General features: G+C 46.8%; 26 pseudogenes; all 26 read left to right on the plus strand.

Moving 5' to 3' along the window:
* The first annotated feature begins 83 nt into the window (after positions 1-83).
* LOC140293200 (5S ribosomal RNA) lies at positions 84-202 on the plus strand (annotated as a pseudogene).
* A 269-nt stretch (positions 203-471) lies between these two features.
* On the plus strand, positions 472-590 carry LOC140288459 (5S ribosomal RNA; annotated as a pseudogene).
* A 269-nt stretch (positions 591-859) lies between these two features.
* On the plus strand, positions 860-978 carry LOC140285124 (5S ribosomal RNA; annotated as a pseudogene).
* A 269-nt stretch (positions 979-1,247) lies between these two features.
* LOC140293201 (5S ribosomal RNA) lies at positions 1,248-1,366 on the plus strand (annotated as a pseudogene).
* A 397-nt stretch (positions 1,367-1,763) lies between these two features.
* LOC140282107 (5S ribosomal RNA) lies at positions 1,764-1,882 on the plus strand (annotated as a pseudogene).
* A 272-nt stretch (positions 1,883-2,154) lies between these two features.
* On the plus strand, positions 2,155-2,273 carry LOC140295023 (5S ribosomal RNA; annotated as a pseudogene).
* A 269-nt stretch (positions 2,274-2,542) lies between these two features.
* Positions 2,543-2,661, plus strand: LOC140272349 (5S ribosomal RNA; annotated as a pseudogene).
* Positions 2,662-2,930: 269 nt separating this feature from the next.
* LOC140288460 (5S ribosomal RNA) lies at positions 2,931-3,049 on the plus strand (annotated as a pseudogene).
* A 269-nt stretch (positions 3,050-3,318) lies between these two features.
* On the plus strand, positions 3,319-3,437 carry LOC140285133 (5S ribosomal RNA; annotated as a pseudogene).
* Positions 3,438-3,706: 269 nt separating this feature from the next.
* On the plus strand, positions 3,707-3,825 carry LOC140293202 (5S ribosomal RNA; annotated as a pseudogene).
* Positions 3,826-4,222: 397 nt separating this feature from the next.
* Positions 4,223-4,341, plus strand: LOC140282111 (5S ribosomal RNA; annotated as a pseudogene).
* Positions 4,342-4,613: 272 nt separating this feature from the next.
* On the plus strand, positions 4,614-4,732 carry LOC140296056 (5S ribosomal RNA; annotated as a pseudogene).
* Positions 4,733-5,001: 269 nt separating this feature from the next.
* On the plus strand, positions 5,002-5,120 carry LOC140276672 (5S ribosomal RNA; annotated as a pseudogene).
* Positions 5,121-5,389: 269 nt separating this feature from the next.
* On the plus strand, positions 5,390-5,508 carry LOC140301100 (5S ribosomal RNA; annotated as a pseudogene).
* Positions 5,509-5,777: 269 nt separating this feature from the next.
* LOC140295640 (5S ribosomal RNA) lies at positions 5,778-5,896 on the plus strand (annotated as a pseudogene).
* A 269-nt stretch (positions 5,897-6,165) lies between these two features.
* Positions 6,166-6,284, plus strand: LOC140297045 (5S ribosomal RNA; annotated as a pseudogene).
* Positions 6,285-6,553: 269 nt separating this feature from the next.
* On the plus strand, positions 6,554-6,672 carry LOC140288461 (5S ribosomal RNA; annotated as a pseudogene).
* A 269-nt stretch (positions 6,673-6,941) lies between these two features.
* On the plus strand, positions 6,942-7,060 carry LOC140282722 (5S ribosomal RNA; annotated as a pseudogene).
* A 269-nt stretch (positions 7,061-7,329) lies between these two features.
* Positions 7,330-7,448, plus strand: LOC140291546 (5S ribosomal RNA; annotated as a pseudogene).
* Positions 7,449-7,717: 269 nt separating this feature from the next.
* On the plus strand, positions 7,718-7,836 carry LOC140309377 (5S ribosomal RNA; annotated as a pseudogene).
* A 269-nt stretch (positions 7,837-8,105) lies between these two features.
* LOC140294960 (5S ribosomal RNA) lies at positions 8,106-8,224 on the plus strand (annotated as a pseudogene).
* Positions 8,225-8,493: 269 nt separating this feature from the next.
* Positions 8,494-8,612, plus strand: LOC140316512 (5S ribosomal RNA; annotated as a pseudogene).
* A 657-nt stretch (positions 8,613-9,269) lies between these two features.
* Positions 9,270-9,388, plus strand: LOC140294826 (5S ribosomal RNA; annotated as a pseudogene).
* A 269-nt stretch (positions 9,389-9,657) lies between these two features.
* LOC140295108 (5S ribosomal RNA) lies at positions 9,658-9,776 on the plus strand (annotated as a pseudogene).
* A 272-nt stretch (positions 9,777-10,048) lies between these two features.
* LOC140269322 (5S ribosomal RNA) lies at positions 10,049-10,167 on the plus strand (annotated as a pseudogene).
* Positions 10,168-10,436: 269 nt separating this feature from the next.
* LOC140317138 (5S ribosomal RNA) lies at positions 10,437-10,555 on the plus strand (annotated as a pseudogene).
* The last annotated feature ends 905 nt before the right edge of the window (positions 10,556-11,460 follow it).

Consider the following 11,460-nt stretch of genomic DNA (forward strand, 5'->3'; position numbering starts at 1 on the left):
CCTTTCTCTGCAATTATCTGGTTACATAGAGGAAGTGTATGATTCCAGTACCTATATAATGCACATTTGTCACAGAAATTGTTCCTTACGGCCACACCACCCTGAATAAGCCCGACCTCGTCTGATCTCGGAAGCCAAGGAGGGTTGGGCCTGGTTAGTACTTTAATGGGAGACTGCTTGGGAATACCAGGTTCTGTAAGAGTTTTCTCTTCTCTCTACAACCTGCATGTCTTTTGTTGCAACGTCTGATCACCCTGTGACACATGAGGAAGTTGGTCATCTTCAGCTGCTGCTGCTTTGTTGGCAGACACGAAGTGATCTGAGAGTCTCAGTTTCAGCTGCAGAGAATAATCACATCAGGGAAGAAGATGTTTCCATAACAAGTCAGCCTTTCTCTGCAATTATCTGGTTACATAGAGGAAGTGTATGATTCCAGTACCTATATAATGCACATTTGTCACAGAAATTGTTCCTTACGGCCACACCACCCTGAATAAGCCCGACCTCGTCTGATCTCGGAAGCCAAGGAGGGTTGGGCCTGGTTAGTACTTTAATGGGAGACTGCTTGGGAATACCAGGTGCTGTAAGCGTTTTCTCTTCTCTCTACAACCTGCATGTCTTTTGTTGCAACGTCTGATCACCCTGTGACACATGAGGAAGTTGGTCATCTTCAGCAGCTGCTGCTTTGTTGGCAGACACGAAGTGATCTGAGAGTCTCAGTTTCAGCTGAAGAGAATGATCACATCAGAGAAGATGATACACCCGCTACACATCAGCCTTTCTCGGCAATTATCTAGTTGCATAGAGGAACCGTATGATTCCAGTGCCTATATAATGCACATTTGTCAGATACGTTGCTGCTTACGGCCACACCACCCTGAACATGCCCGACCTCGTCTGATCTCGGACGCCAAGCAGGGTTGTACCTGGTTAGTACTTGGATGGGAGACAGCTTGGGAATACCAGGTGCTGTAAGCTTTTTCTCTTCTCTCTACCACCTGCATGTCTTTTGTTGCAACGTCTGATCACCCTGTGACACATGAGGAAGTTGGTCATCTTCAGCTGCTGCTGCTTTGTTGGCAGACACGAAGTGATCTGAGAGTCTCAGTTTCAGCTGCAGAGAATAATCACATCAGGGAAGAAGATGTTTCCATAACAAGTCAGCCTTTCTCTGCAATTATCTGGTTACATAGAGGAAGTGTATGATTCCAGTACCTATATAATGCACATTTGTCACAGAAATTGTTCCTTACGGCCACACCACCCTGAATAAGCCCGACCTCGTCTGATCTCGGAAGCCAAGGAGGGTTGGGCCTGGTTAGTACTTTAATGGGAGACTGCTTGGGAATACCAGGTTCTGTAAGAGTTTTCTCTTCTCTCTACAACCTGCATGTCTTTTGTTGCAACGTCTGATCACCCTGTGACACATGAGGAAGTTGGTCATCTTCAGCTGCTGCTGCTTTGTTGGCAGACACGAAGTGATCTGAGAGTCTCAGTTTCAGTTGCAGAGAATGATCACATCAGAGAAGATGATTTGCCCGCTACACATCAGCCTTTCTCGGCAATTATCTGGTTGCATAGAGGAACCGTAGTTGGCAGACACGAAGTGATCTGAGAGTCTCAGTTTCAGCTGCAGAGAATAATCACGTCAGGGAAGAAGATGTGCCCACTACACATCAGCCTTTCTCGGAAATGATCTGGTTGCATAGAGGAACCGTATGATTCCAGTACCTATATAATGCACATTTGTCAGAGACATTGTTGCTTACGGCCACACCACCCTGAACATGCCCGACCTCGTCTGATCTCGGAAGCCAAGGAGGGTTGGGCCTAGTTAGTACTTGGATGGAAGACCTCTTGGGAATACCAGGTGCTTTAAGCTTTTTCTCTTCTCTCTACCACCTGCATGTCTTTTGTTGCAACGTCTGATCACCCTATGACACATGAGGAAGTTGGTCATCTTCAGCAGCTGCTGCTGCTTTGTTGGCAGACACGAAGTGATCTGAGAGTCTCAGTTTCAGTTGCAGAGAATGATCACATCAGAGAAGATTATTTGCCCGCTACACATCAGCCTTTCTCGGCAATTATCTGGTTGCATAGAGGAACCGTATGATTCCAGTACCTATATAATGCACATTTGTCAGAGACATTGTTGCTTACGGCCACACCACCCTGAAGAAGCCTGACCTCGTCTGATCTCGGACGCCAAGCAGGGTTGTACCTGGTTAGTACTTGGATGGGAGACAGCTTGGGAGTACCAGGTGCTGTAAGCTTTTTCTCTTCTCTCTACCACCTGCATGTGTTTTGTTGCAACGTCTGATCACCCTGTGACACGTGAAGAAGTTGGTCATCTTCAGCTGCTGCTGCTTTGTTGATAGACACGAGGTGATCTGAGAGTCTCAGTTTCAGCTGAAGAGAATAATCACATCAAGGAGGAAGATGAGCCCACTACAAGTCAGCCTTTTTCGGCAATTATCTGGTTACACAGAGGAAGTGTATGATTCCAGTACCTATATAATGCACATTTGTCACCGATATTGTTGCTTACGGCCACACCACCCTGAATAAGCCCGACCTCGTCTGATCTTGGAAGCCAAGCAGGGTTGGGCCTGGTTAGTACTTTAATGGGAGACTGCTTGGGAATACCAGGTGCCTTAAGCTTTTTCTCTTCTCTCTACAACCTGCATGTCTTTTGTTGCAACGTCTGATCACCCTGTGACACATGAGGAAGTTGGTCATCTTCAGCTGCTGCTGCTTTGTTGGCAGACACGAAGTGATCTGAGAGTCTCAGTTTCAGCTGCAGAGAATAATCACATCAGGGAAGAAGATGTTTCCATAACAAGTCAGCCTTTCTCTGCAATTATCTGGTTACATAGAGGAAGTGTATGATTCCAGTACCTATATAATGCACATTTGTCACAGAAATTGTTCCTTACGGCCACACCACCCTGAATAAGCCCGACCTCGTCTGATCTCGGAAGCCAAGGAGGGTTGGGCCTGGTTAGTACTTTAATGGGAGACTGCTTGGGAATACCAGGTGCTGTAAGCGTTTTCTCTTCTCTCTACAACCTGCATGTCTTTTGTTGCAACGTCTGATCACCCTATGACACATGAGGAAGTTGGTCATCTTCAGCAGCTGCTGCTTTGTTGGCAGACACGAAGTGATCTGAGAGTCTCAGTTTCAGCTGAAGAGAATGATCACATCAGAGAAGATGATACACCCGCTACACATCAGCCTTTCTCGGCAATTATCTAGTTGCATAGAGGAACCGTATGATTCCAGTGCCTATATAATGCACATTTGTCAGATACGTTGCTGCTTACGGCCACACCACCCTGAACATGCCCGACCTCGTCTGATCTCGGACGCCAAGCAGGGTTGTACCTGGTTAGTACTTGGATGGGAGACAGCTTGGGAATACCAGGTGCTGTAAGCTTTTTCTCTTCTCTCTACCACCTGCATGTCTTTTGTTGCAACGTCTGATCACCCTGTGACACATGAGGAAGTTGGTCATCTTCAGCTGCTGCTGCTTTGTTGGCAGACACGAAGTGATCTGAGAGTCTCAGTTTCAGCTGCAGAGAATAATCACATCAGGGAAGAAGATGTTTCCATAACAAGTCAGCCTTTCTCTGCAATTATCTGGTTACATAGAGGAAGTGTATGATTCCAGTACCTATATAATGCACATTTGTCACAGAAATTGTTCCTTACGGCCACACCACCCTGAATAAGCCCGACCTCGTCTGATCTCGGAAGCCAAGGAGGGTTGGGCCTGGTTAGTACTTTAATGGGAGACTGCTTGGGAATACCAGGTTCTGTAAGAGTTTTCTCTTCTCTCTACAACCTGCATGTCTTTTGTTGCAACGTCTGATCACCCTGTGACACATGAGGAAGTTGGTCATCTTCAGCTGCTGCTGCTTTGTTGGCAGACACGAAGTGATCTGAGAGTCTCAGTTTCAGTTGCAGAGAATGATCACATCAGAGAAGATGATTTGCCCGCTACACATCAGCCTTTCTCGGCAATTATCTGGTTGCATAGAGGAACCGTAGTTGGCAGACACGAAGTGATCTGAGAGTCTCAGTTTCAGCTGCAGAGAATAATCACGTCAGGGAAGAAGATGTGCCCACTACACATCAGCCTTTCTCGGAAATGATCTGGTTGCATAGAGGAACCGTATGATTCCAGTACCTATATAATGCACATTTGTCAGAGACATTGTTGCTTACGGCCACACCACCCTGAACATGCCCGACCTCGTCTGATCTCGGAAGCCAAGGAGGGTTGGGCCTAGTTAGTACTTGGATGGAAGACCTCTTGGGAATACCAGGTGCTTTAAGCTTTTTCTCTTCTCTCTACCACCTGCATGTCTTTTGTTGCAACGTCTGATCACCCTATGACACATGAGGAAGTTGGTCATCTTCAGCAGCTGCTGCTGCTTTGTTGGCAGACACGAAGTGATCTGAGAGTCTCAGTTTCAGTTGCAGAGAATGATCACATCAGAGAAGATTATTTGCCCGCTACACATCAGCCTTTCTCGGCAATTATCTGGTTGCATAGAGGAACCGTATGATTCCAGTACCTATATAATGCACATTTGTCAGAGACATTGTTGCTTACGGCCACACCACCCTGAAGAAGCCTGACCTCTTCTGATCTCGGACGCCAAGCAGGGTTGTACCTGGTTAGTACTTGGATGGGAGACAGCTTGGGAGTACCAGGTGCTGTAAGCTTTTTCTCTTCTCTCTACCACCTGCATGTGTTTTGTTGCAACGTCTGATCACCCTGTGACACGTGAAGAAGTTGGTCATCTTCAGCTGCTGCTGCTTTGTTGATAGACACGAGGTGATCTGAGAGTCTCAGTTTCAGCTGAAGAGAATAATCACATCAAGGAGGAAGATGAGCCCACTACAAGTCAGCCTTTTTCGGCAATTATCTGGTTACACAGAGGAAGTGTATGATTCCAGTACCTATATAATGCACATTTGTCACCGATATTGTTGCTTACGGCCACACCACCCTGAATAAGCCCGACCTCGTCTGATCTTGGAAGCCAAGCAGGGTTGGGCCTGGTTAGTACTTTAATGGGAGACTGCTTGGGAATACCAGGTGCTGTAAGAGTTTTCTCTTCTCTCTACAACCTGCATGTCTTTTGTTGCAACGTCTGATCACCCTGTGACACATGAGGAAGTTGGTCATCTTCAGCTGTTGCTGCTTTGTTGGAAGACACGAAGTGATCTGAGAGTCTCAGTTTCAGCTGAAGAGAATAATCACGTCAGGGAAGAAGATGTGCCCACTACACATCAGCCTTTCTCAGCAATTATCTGGTTACATAGAGGAACCGTATGATTCCTGTACTTATATAATGCACATTTGTCACAGACATTGTTGCTTACGGCCACACCACCCTGAATATGCCTGACCTCGTCTGATCTCGGAAGCCAAGCAGAGTTGGGCCTGGTTAGTACTTGGGTGGGAGACCGCTTGAAAATACCAGGTGCTGTAAGCTTTTTCTCTTCTCTCTACCACCTGCATGTCTTTTTTTGCAACGTCTGATCACCCTGTGACACATGAGGAAGTTGGTCATCTTCAGCTGCTGCTGCTTTGTTGGCAGACACAGAGTGATCTGAGAGTCTCAGTTTCAGCTGCAGAGAATAATCACATCAGGGAAGAATATGTGCCCACTACAAGTCAGCCTTTCTCGGCAATTATCTGGTTTCATAGAGGAAGTGTATGATTCCAGTACCTATATAATGCACATTTGTCACAGAAATTGTTCCTTACGGCCACACCACCCTGAATAAGCCTGACCTCGTCTGATCTCGGAAGCCGAGGAGGGTTGGGCCTGGTTAGTACTTTAATGGGAGACTGCTTGGGAATACCAGGTGCTGTAAGCGTTTTCTCTTCTCTCTACAACCTACATGTCTTTTGTTGCAACGTCTGATCACCCTGTGACACATGAGGTATTTGGTCATCTTCAGCTGCGGCTGCTTTGTTGGCAAACACGAAGTGATCTGAGAGTCTCAGTTTCAGCTGAAGAGAATGATCACGTCAGGGAACAAGATGTGCCCACTACACATCAGCCTTTCTCTGCAATTATCTGGTTGCATAGAGGAACCGTATGATTCCAGTACCTATATAATGCACATTTTTCAGAGATATTGTTGCTTACGGCCACACCACCCTGAACATCCCCTTCCTCGTCTGATCTCGGAAGCCAAGCACAGTTGGGCCTGGTTTGTACTTGGATGGAAGACCTCTTGGGAATACCAGGTGCTTTAAGCTTTTTCTCTTCTCTCAACCACCTGCATGTCTTTTGTTGCAACGTCTGATCACCCTGTGACACATGAGGAAGTTGGTGATCTTCAGCTGCTGCTGCTTTGTTGGCAGACACCAAGTGATCTGAGAGTCTCAGTTTCAGCTGCAGAGAATAATCACATCAGGGAAGAAGATGTGCCCATAACAAGTCAGCCTTTCTCTGCAATTATCTGGTTACATAGAGGAAGTGTATGATTCCAGTACCTATATAATGCACATTTGTCACAGAAATTGTTCCTTACGGCCACACCACCCTGAATAAGCCCGACCTCGTCTGATCTCGGAAGCCAAGGAGGGTTGGGCCTGGTTAGTACTTTAATGGGAGACTGCTTGGGAATACCAGGTGCTGTAAGCGTTTTCTCTTCTCTCAACAACCTGCATGTCTTTTGTTGCAACGTCTGATCACCCTGTGACACATGAGGAAGTTGGTCATCTTCAGCTGCTGCTGCTTTGTTGGCAGACACGAAGTGATCTGAGAGTCTCAGTTTCAGCTGAAGAGAATAATCACGTCAGGGAAGAAGATGTGCCCACTACACATCAGCCTTTCTCAGCAATTATCTGGTTACATAGAGGAACCGTATGATTCCTGTACTTATATAATGCACATTTGTCACAGACATTGTTGCTTACGGCCACACCACCCTCAATATGCCTGACCTCGTCTGATCTCGGAAGCCAAGAAGAGTTGGGCCTGGTTAGTACTTTGGTGGGAGACCGCTTGAAAATACCAGGTGCTGTAAGCTTTTTATCTTCTCTCTACCACCTGCATGTCTTTTTTTGCAACGTCTGATCACCCTGTGACACATGAGGAAGTTGGTCATCTTCAGCTGCTGCTGCTTTGTTGGCAGACACAGAGTGATCTGAGAGTCTCAGTTTCAGTTGCAGAGAATAATCACATCAGGGAAGAATATGTGCCCACTACAAGTCAGCCTTTCTCGGCAATTATCTGGTTTCATAGAGGAAGTGTATGATTCCAATACCTATATAATGCACATGTGTCACAGAAATTGTTCCTTACGGCCACACCACCCTGAATAAGCCTGACCTCGTCTGATCTCGGAAGCCAAGGAGGGTTGGGCCTGGTTAGTACTTTAATGGGAGACTGCTTGGGAATACCAGGTGCTGTAAGCGTTTTCTCTTCTCTCTACAACCTGCATGTCTTTTGTTGCAACGTCTGATCACCCTGTGACACATGAGGAAGTTGGCCATCTTCAGCTGCTGCTGCTTTGTTGGAAGACACGAAGTGATCTGAGAGTCTCAGTTTCAGCTGAAGAGAATAATCACGTCAGGGAAGAAGATGTGCCCACTACACATCAGCCTTTCTCAGCAATTATCTGGTTACATAGAGGAACCGTATGATTCCTGTACCTATATAATGCACATTTGTCACAGACATTGTTACTTACGGCCACACCACCCTGAATTTGCCTGACCTCGTCTGATCTCGGAAGCCAAGCAGTGTTGGGCCTGGTTAGTACTTGGGTGGGAGACCTTTTGGGAATACCAGGTGCTGTAAGGTTTTTCTCTTCTCTCTACCACCTGCATATGTTTTGTTGCAACGTCTGATCACCCTGTGACACATGAGGAAGTTGGTCATCTTCAGCTGCGGCTGCTTTGTTGGCAAACACGAAGTGATCTGAGAGTCTCAGTTTCAGCTGAAGAGAATGATCACGTCAGGGAACAAGATGTGCCCACTACACATCAGCCTTTCTCTGCAATTATCTGGTTGCATAGAGGAACCGTATGATTCCAGTACCTATATAATGCACATTTTTCAGAGATATTGTTGCTTACGGCCACACCACCCTGAACATGCCCGCCCTCGTCTGATCTCGGAAGCCAAGCACAGTTGGGCCTGGTTTGTACTTGGATGGAAGACCTTTTGGGAATACCAGGTGCTTTAAGCTTTTTCTCTTCTCTCAACCACCTGCATGTCTTTTGTTGCAATGTCTGATCACCCTGTGACACATGAGGAAGTTGGTCATCTTCAGCTGCTGCTGCTTTGTTGGCAGACACGAAGTGATCTGAGAGTCTCATTTTCAGCTGGAGAGAATTATCACGTCAGGGAAAAAGATATGCCCGCTACATATCAGCCTTTCTCTGCAATTATCTGGTTACATAGAGGAACCATATGATTTGATTGCCTATATAATGCGCATTTGTCACAGAGATTGTTGCTTACGGCCAAACCACCCTGAATATGTCCAACCTCGTCTGATCTCGGAAGCCAAGGAGGGTTGGGCCTGGTTAGTACTTTGATGGGAGACCGCTTGGGAATACCAGGTGCTGTAAGCTTTTTTTCTTCTCTCTACCACCTGCATGTCTTTTGTTGCAACGTCTGATCACCCTGTGACACATGAGGAAGGTGGTCATCTTCAGCTGCTGCTGCTTTGTTGGCAGACACGAAGTGATCTGAGAGTCTCAGTTTCAGCTGAAGAGAATGATCACATCAGAGAAGATGATATGCCCGCTACACATCAGCCTTTCTCGGCAATTATCTGGTTGCATAGAGGAACCATATGATTCCAGTACCTATATAATGCACATTTGTCAGAGACATTGTTGCTTACGGCCACACAACCCTGAACATGCCCGACCTCGTCTGATCTCGGAAGCCAAGCACAGTTGGGTCTGGTTTGGACTTGGATGGAAGACCTCTTGGGAATACGAGGTGCTGTAAGCTTTTTCTCTTCTCTCTACCACCTGCATGTCTTTTGTTGCAACGTCTGATCACCCTGTGACACATGAGGAAGTTGGTCATCTTCAGCTTCTGCTGCTTTGTTGGCAGACACAAAGTGATCTGAGAGTCTCAGTTTCAGCTCGAGAGAATAATCACGTCAGGGAAGAAGATGTGCCCACTACTTATCAGCTTTTCTTGGCAATTATCTGGTTACATAGAGGAACTGTATGATTCCAATATCTTTATAATGCACATTTGTCACAGTTATGGTTGCTTACCGCCACACCACCCTGAATATGCCTGACCACGTCTGATCTCGGAAGCCAAGCAGGTTTGGGCCTGGTTAGTACTTGGATGATAGACTCTCTGGGAATACCAGGTGCTGTAAGCTTTTTCTCTTCTCTCTACCACCTGCATGTCTTTTGTTGCAACGTCTGATCACCCTGTGACACATGAGGAAGTTGGTCATCTTCAGCTGCTGCTGCTTTGTTGGCAGACACAAAGTGATCTGAGAGTCTCAGTTTCAGCTGCAGAGAATAATCACGTCAGGGAAGAAGATGTGCCCACTACACATCAGCCTTTCTCGGAAATGATCTGGTTGCATAGAGGAACCGTATGATTCCAGTACCTATATAATGCACATTTGTCAGAGACATTGTTGCTTACGGCCACACCACCCTGAACATGCTCGACCTCGTCTGATCTCGGAAGCCAAGGAGGTTTGGGCCTGGTTAGTACTTGGATGGAAGACCTCTTGGGAATGCCAGGTATGGTAAGCTTTTTCTCTTCTCTCTACCACCTGCATGTCTTTTGTTGCAACGTCTGATCACCCTGTGACACATGAGGAAGTTGGTCATCTTCAGCAGCTGCTGCTGCTTTGTTGGCAGACACGAAGTGATCTGAGAGTCTCAGTTTCAGCTGAAGAGAATGATCACATCAGGGAAGAAGATGTGCCCATAACAAGTGAGCCTTTCTCGGAAATTATCTGGTTACATAGAGGAAGTGTATGATTCCAGTACTTATATAATGCACATTTGTCACAGTTATTGTTGCTTACGGCCACACCACCCTGAATATACCCGACCTCGTCTGATCTCGGAAGCCAAGCAGGTTTGAGCCTGGTTAGTACTTGGATGGTAGACTGCTTGGGAATACCAGGTGCTGTAAGCGTTTTCTCTTCTCTCTACAACCTGCATGTCTTTTGTTGCAACGCCTGATCACCCTGTGACACATGAGGAAGTTGGTCATCTTCAGCTGCTGCTGCTTTGTTGGCAGACACCAAGTGATCTGAGAGTCTCAGTTTCAGCTGCAGAGAATAATCACATCAGGGAAGAAGATGTGCCCATAACAAGTCAGCCTTTCTCTGCAATTATCTGGTTACATAGAGGAAGTGTATGATTCCAGTACCTATATAATGCACATTTGTCAGAGACATTGTTGCTTACGGCCACACCACCCTGAACATGCCTGACCTCGTCTGATCTCGGAAGCCAAGCAGTGTTGGGCCTGGTTAGTACTTGGATGGTAGACTGCTTGGGAATACCAGGTGCTGTAAGCGTTTTCTCTTCTCTCTACAACCTGCATGTCTTTTGTTGCAACGCCTGATCACCCTGTGACACATGAGGAAGTTGGTCATCTTCAGCAGCTGCTGCTTCTTTGTTGGCAGACACGAAGTGATCTGAGAGTCTCAGTTTCAGCTGCAGAGAATAATCACATCAGGGAGGAAGATGTGCCCACTACAAGTCAGCCTTTCTCGGCAATTATCTGGTTACATAGAGGAAGTGTATGATTCCAGTACTTAGCAGCCACCACCCCAAGGCCCCTAAGGGACCCCGCCCCACACCGCAAGACAGCCCCACCTGCAAGCCCCCAAAACTGCCCTCCAAGCCCGACACACAGTCCCCCCCAGCAATCACCAACCCAGTCCCCACGACCCGAGAGACCACCAGACGCCCGAAGCCACACAGCCCCCCCCCAGCACACACCCAACCGCCCAGAGCGACGGGACAGCAACCCACCACCACCACTATGTGATAAAGCTAATCAGCGGGGACCAGAGAGAATGAAATTCAGCCAATTGATGTTTGAAAGAGGCAGACATTGTTTCCATGCTAATATAATCTAAAAGAACATTTCTAAACTGGTTAATACACAGATTGTTCTTCGCTTTCCAGTTCATGAGAATAGTTTTCTTTGCGATACATAACACTGTGATGACCATGTGTGCTGAGTTCATTTCCATGTTGATGTTGTCTAAGTCACCCAGTATGCACAGTGTGGGGCATGCAGGAATGCTACACTTTAGCCATGTTGATAGGTCCGTACAGACTTCAAACCAGACCTTCTGGACAGGCGCACAAAACCACAAAGCGTGTGCATAATCATCAGGTGTGTTATCTGTGCAATGTGAGCAGATGTTTGAGCGTGTTAGACCCATCCTTAACATCCTTTGTCCTGTATAGT

The sequence above is a fragment of the Leuresthes tenuis genome, unplaced genomic scaffold (assembly GCF_036924035.1).
Source record: "Leuresthes tenuis unplaced genomic scaffold, fLeuTen1.0.hap1 SCAF_1, whole genome shotgun sequence".
NCBI lineage: Eukaryota > Metazoa > Chordata > Actinopteri > Atheriniformes > Atherinopsidae > Leuresthes > Leuresthes tenuis.